Below are 7,059 nucleotides of genomic sequence, written 5' to 3' on the forward strand. Positions count from 1 at the left end.
TCTGAAAAAAGTCTTTCTTAAGAAGATAAAAAAATCACTGTCAACATATCTAGGTCCTGTGACCTGGGCCCAAGGTCTTTCTCCAGCTACTGCCACATTTTCAGAAATCACATATCACAACTGCATGGTTTTTTTAATTGTTTTTAGTTGTACATGGACACAATATCTTTATTTATATATTTTATGTGGTGCTGAGGATCAAACCCAAGGCCTTGCATGTGCTAGGAGAGTGCTCTACCACTGAGCTATGTTTTCTATGAGATGGGGAAGGAAAAACTTTCTTTACACTCCAGTACATCTCTCTACAAAATTATAATGCACTGATTTTTTTCCTCCATCAGGAAAACTGCATATAACTAGTCACTCCTTCAGTACCAGGCCTGATTGTGCAGATCTAACTTACAGAGCAAGGTGACATTATTATGAAAACATCTGAGAAGTTTTGAGAAATTTCCTTCCATGACATTTAGGAGCCCTCAAGGCTAAGAAAGGTATTTATGTTTCTCTGTTTCCTTTTTCAGCTTACAGTCTACTCTGCCAATAAATTGTCTTCATTATTTAGCTAAAAGAAAGATTCGCAAATGGTCTAACACAGCCTATTTTATTTGCACTTTTTTTCCTTTGAGGATACAATTACTCAAATAATGTTCCCTGGCTCTGGTAATTCATAACCTCAACAATCAACACTTTGGAACTCAGTTTTGATTTACTTGAATCTTTGAATTGTTTTTAATGTTGAAACATTGTAGAGGTGGTTTGTGGTGGAAAAAAATCTATTCTCATTAATACTCTAGTTGTCATTCACTAAAATAATTTTCTTCAAGATTGACACTGAATTGAAGGAAAAGTTTTTCTTTATAATTGAATCATAAATCTGAAACAAATAACCTCCTAGAAGTCATGAAGAGGGCGCCATAAGAATATGCCATGCTTCAACCATGAATCTTGTAAATCAGAATATCCACTGATATCTAAGGTACAACGAATGTGGAACTTAAATTCAGAAAGTTGCAGCTATTTTGCACAGATCATAAGACAAATTTAATTATGAATCTGTATGTAAGAGTATATTATATGAATTGGGCATGGTAGAACATGCCTGTAATCCCAGTTTCTCAGGAGGCTGAGGCAGGAGGATTGCAAGTTCAAAGTCAGCCTCAGCAAATTAGCAATGCCCTAAGCAACTCAGCAAGACTGTCTCAAAATAAAATAAATAAATAAATAAATAAAAAGGGCTGGGGATATGGTTCAGTGGTTAAGCACCCCTGGGTTCAATCCTTGCTACCCTGCTACAAAAAAAAAAAAAAAGAGTATATTATCTGATGTTTTTTAGAATTTGTAACTCAGTTTGAAGCCAGAAGTATATACTTGGTGTCAGATGATATTTGGCAATTAAAGAAAATTGAAAGGTGTAGACTGGGAAGTCCTGAACCATTAACTTCACTTCAGCAAGATGCTTCACCTCTTTAAGTTTCAGAATTAATGGAGCAAAAGGCTATCCAGGCAAAGTTGTTATGAAGATCATATGTTCAACACTTTAATGATTAAATCAATTATGGCTTTCCCTTCTTCATAAAATGTTGTGCACTATGAAGTAGTTGTTCATATTAAACCAAAACAGGGTAACTGGCCAAGTGCATGACATAATATACACATCATTAATGTTTCCAATAATAATGTCTGAATCTTTCAGGAACTTATTGGCCCTCATCAAACCTCCTGCTGTGATTCTGGTTGTGAGGAACATTAAGCCCATTATGATGGATGAAATCTTCTATTGACTAATCTGGTGTTAGATCACAGAATGACACCATGAAAAACAATAGATACATGCTGAATTGCTTTATCAATTTTTGGGACAATGTAAATGACTCTTCTCAGCTTTCAATTATCTCCATTTTTGCCTCCCCGTTTCTTTTTTCTTTTCTTTTTAAAGATTTCTTTCCCAATCTCTCTTTATATGAAATAGAGACATCAATAATATTTAGATATTATATAGCCCATAATTTTTCAGGACTCAGAGAGATTTGCTAGCACACAAAAACTAATTACAGAGAGTTTATAAAGGGTCTCAGTCTTCATTAAAGGCACAAATATTATTTCCTCAGTTACTATTTAATTGCACTCTTTATTATTGTTGACAAATTCATAAGCTTAAGACTCAATTATGGAGACCACTTATTGACTGCAACTTTGTCCCTATCAACTGTTCCTATTATAAAGAATTAGCGAAAGTGTCAGTTCTATCTCTAATTCATGACGAATAGTTCTCTAGATGAATTAGAACATGAACATCTGATTAGTGGCCTCTTGGAAATACATTCTCTTAAAATGATTTTCAAGTCATAAGCTGGCAATCTTCCTGTATTGTGAACTACAAGAAAAATGTCTTTTATTTTTGTATCTTCTGTCACTGTGATTGAATTCAAGATTGTTTATGAGTTTCTGCATGAAGTATAAGATATTATGCTGAAACAAAATCCAGAAAGTAAATAAAAGTTGGTTACATTGTATATTCTTAAATTATCATCTCTGTATGTGAAGAAAATTACTCTTAAGTGAAAAGATAGAAAAATAATATTAAGAGAGATATTTCAGATGTCCTAGAGTGCCATGTGTTGGGGCAGCAGACAAAGCCTTATCTCCTCAACCTCAGATGCATTATCTCATCCAACTTTTACCTTGCACTGCCACTTGGACATCCTAACTGATTTCTTCTACTGAAAAAGAAGTTTGGATTAGATGATTACAAAAGTACCTCCAGTTCTACAAGTTTATGATTCTACATGTTTTAATAAAACCAAAGGTTACATTGCTATAAGAATATTTCATTCCTATTCTTTACTTTCCAACTTTTCAATCTGTGGCTTTTTCCTGGAATAGATCTAACTCAAAAAAATTTTCTTCTTTAATAATTTCTCATTGTCTCCCAAAGTCAACAACAGATCTTTATCACAAGGTGAGGAAAAATTAACTAAGTTAATAATAGTCAAAAATAAGAACAAGGGCTGTGGATATGGCTCAGTTGGTAGAGTGTTTGCCTCACATGCACAAGGCCCTGGGTTTAATCCTCAGCACCACACAAAAAATAAAATAAGAACGACTTTAAATTAATGTCCCCCACTAACTGTTCAGTTTTTCCCCTCTGTATCTCTCCTTATTAATACTGACATATATAAATCACATGAAAAGCAGGTCTAACTCAAAAGAGAAAATGGGGATAGTTATGTACATAATTGAAGTTCCCTTATACACATATACACACACTTACATCTCTTGTTCCAATTACCCAGAATAGTCTCAATGGTATGTTAAACTTGCTTTTACAGATTTGAAAAATGGTGACAAAGACATTCAAATCCTTTGGTAGGAATAGGACTAAACTTCAATGTCTCAGATAGCTCCAGAGTAGGGGACATCAATATTCTGTGACCTTATATGGTAAAGGGATTTTGTAGGTAAATGAACTACAGATCTTTTAGTTCAACTCCAAAGTCTACTCCTTACAAGGTATGCAAAGGTATTCTACACCGAGTCTGAGCTTATAAAAAGACATTGATTCAGTCACTCTCATAATTTTCTCAAGGATTAAAAAGGGATAAATGTGAGATCACTAGGAGCTATAGAAGTGCTATGCAGTATGATTCTACCCTGGGAAACAGAGATCCTATGGAAAATACTTTGCCTCTTCACTGTGTTTAACAGCTACACTTTCCTATTCTTAATGCTGAACAACAGGGTTGAGGGAGAAAACTCTGAACTCATGGTAAAAAATTCCAGACTCTGTGTCCCACTTGGCTCTTCACTACATTTCCTTACATCTCCTAAATCAGATGCCAAAAGTTGGGCTACCCTCCCATTCAACATCTCCCTTTATCTTCACGAGAAATTCATATCCAAAAAATAACAGAAAACTTAGTGAAAAAAAAACTTAAATAATGGTTGGATTACAAGCTACCATATTAATTTAAAGGCCTATGAAGCACATTTCTGGAATCATAAGTGAGCCATCTGTTTAGATATGCTCACAGGCTGATGATGCAGGGATTGAGCTTTAGCTTTAGATCAGGAAATGGGTAAGAAAAGATGACTGGGTTTGATAAGATAAATCTCTCTACTGGAGAGGGAAACTGAAGATAGGTTTAGAGATTATGGGAGGGTGAATAATGACCCCTGGAGCTATCTATATCCTGATCTCTGGAAGCTGCAAATGTGACCTTGTAAGGTAAAGGGATTTTATGGATGGGACTTGGTTGAATTAAGAGCTTTGAGATGGGAAATTATCCTGAATTTTATGCAAATTGGCCCTAAATATAATCACATGTGTTTTATGAAAGGAAGGCAGAGGTGCTCAGAAGCAAGATGACAGAGGGATGTAAGGCAGGGCTAAAGAATTCAGGGCAACTCCAGGACCTAAAAAAGGCAAAGGAAATGGATACATCTAGAATTTCCAAAGGGAGTATGGCCCTCATAACACCTTCATTTAGTCCACTGAAACCCATCTCAGACTTCTGGCCTCCCAAACTAAAATATAATAAATCTGTATTGCTTTAAGCTTCTAAATTTGTAGTAATTTGTTACATTTGGCCATAGGAAACTAACACAGTGATGCTAAGTTCACTCTGGCTATTTCCTTTAAATACTCTTGGCTTGAAGGCTGACTTTTCATGACCACCTACAGCCTCTCTCAGAAAAGTTGGTCAGTGTTGGGCCTCAGATTCATGTGTCCATAACCTGCCCAAATCGCAGATGTAAAGAAAGCCAGCTCTAGAATATAAATACTTCCTTGAAGCTAGGTCTGTTAACAGTGGATCCTACTCAGTTATCTGTGCTTATATCATGGCTTGGGAGATGAGAAACAAGACATCCTTTATTTTTCAGACATTATGGGAATAATTTTATTTAAAATAGTTTAAAATATAATATGATCAACTATTATGTAAATAATTGTAATACCTTAGTACATCAATGTGAATAATGTTGCAATAAACATAGACATATAGATATCTGACATACTGATTTCATTTACTTTGGATATATACCCAGGAATGTGATTATTAGATAATATGATAGTTCTATTTTTAACCATGAAATTCCTTTTCTATAAATCTTCACCAACCCTTGTCTTCTCTTGTCTTTTTGTTAATAACCATCCTAACAGATGTGAGGAGACATCTCACTGTGGTTTTAACTCACATTATTTTGATGATTAGTGATATTGAGCATTTATTTGTATATCTGTTGACCATTTGTATGTGTTCTTTTGAGAAACTTTTATTCAGGTCCTTTTTAACATTTTAATTAGGTTATTTGTTCTCTTTCTATTGGGATGAGTCCCTTAACAAATTGCAGATATTAGCCACTTATCAGACATATAGCTTGCAAATATCTTCTCTTTTCTTAGGTTGTCTCTTCTACAGTATTTTTTCCTTTGTTGTGTTCCTTAATGTAATCCCATTTGGCTATTTTTTGCTTTTGTTGCCTGTGCTTTGGGGGCCTTTTCCAAAATAAACTTTGTCCAGATCATATTGTGAAGTTCCCTACCCCTGTGGTTTTCTCTAGTGGTTTTAGTTTCAGGTCTATGTTTAAGTCTTTTTATTCATTCTTAGTTTCTTTTTTTTTCTTGGTATATTGTATGAGGTAAGAATCCAATTTCATTCTTCTGCAGGGGATATCTAGCTTTTCCAGAACCATTTATTGAAAAGATTATCCTTTCCCCAACTGTGTTTTTGGCACCTTTTTAAAGGCTAGTTGATCATAAATGTGTGGATTTATTTGTGAGATCTCCATTCTGTTCCACTGGTTTATATCAGCTACCACTACCATGGTTTTGAATCCCATAGCATTGTAGTATATTTTTGTATCAGGTATTATGATGCCTCCAGCTATATTTTTTTTGCGCAAGATTGCCTTGGCTATTTGTGTTCTTTTGTGGTTCCATATGAATTTCAGTATTACTTTTCTATTCCTTTAAAATTATCACTGAGATTTTTTATAGGGATTGCATTGAATCAGTAGATAACTTTGAGTAGCACAAACATTTTATAATATTAATTCCTCAAATCACAAGCATGAGACATCTTTCCTTTTATCCGTGTCTTTGATTTCTTTTATCAATGTCTTATGGATCCTTCACTTAAAATCAAGTCTTTTGAATTCATTTATTTACTTACTGAACAAGGAGTTATTAAGTGTATATATCAGGCTAGGCCTTAGCAAAATAGAGAAAAATATATGCATATGTGTATACATATATTTAAATATATAGAGATATTATAGTCTGATGAGAAGACACATGTAGTAAAAGTATGTAGACAATTATAATGGAGTATAATAAGTGATACCATGAAGTTGCTACAAAAGCTTATGACAGGGTTTCTCAGAATATATGACATATAGAGGTGTAAATAATAATTAGGAGTTTGCCAGGCAAAGCAGAATGTGAAGAATGAAATTTTCCTGACAGATATATGTGTACTTGAATATAAAGTCTCAACACACTGTACTATACATACACATGTCTATTACCACTGTAATTTCTGGCCATTAAGTTAAACAAATGGTTCCACTCAAAGTTATGTATGGTCCCAGGATAGTCCCATAGGCTCATGATTTTTGTTGTTTTTGTTTTCTTAATGGCTATGTTTGTATAGCATAAAGAGAATCCATTGATTGGCTCTAAATTCTCATCTTAAATATTGTTTGGCGAATTGGGGTATGATCTGGGGATATTTTAAAGGAATACCACATTTAAAATGCATCACTGAGGATTTCTGACATCAAAGCAGGCTGTGACACACACATTCAGAGTTCATACCAAGAAAGAGCAGCCCCCACCCTCCTCAACAGTAAAGGCAATTGAGACTTCGATTCAAGAGTGAGTAAAATACCAGAGCTATTTTATACTAAACAAGGTGCAATATATAAAGATAAAGGCTTCTGGATAAGTTAAAGATAGAACTCAATTATTCCTTTTTTTTTTTTTTTTTTTTTTTTTTTTTTTACATGAAGAACACATTTCTCTACTTTAGACACCTTCTCATCAGATCCAAGACAAAG

Source organism: Marmota monax, unplaced genomic scaffold, assembly GCF_021218885.2.
Source record: "Marmota monax isolate L192 unplaced genomic scaffold, Marmota_monax_Labrador192_F-V1.1 WCK01_AAM20220418_F8-fsc00379, whole genome shotgun sequence".
NCBI classification, from domain to species: domain Eukaryota; kingdom Metazoa; phylum Chordata; class Mammalia; order Rodentia; family Sciuridae; genus Marmota; species Marmota monax.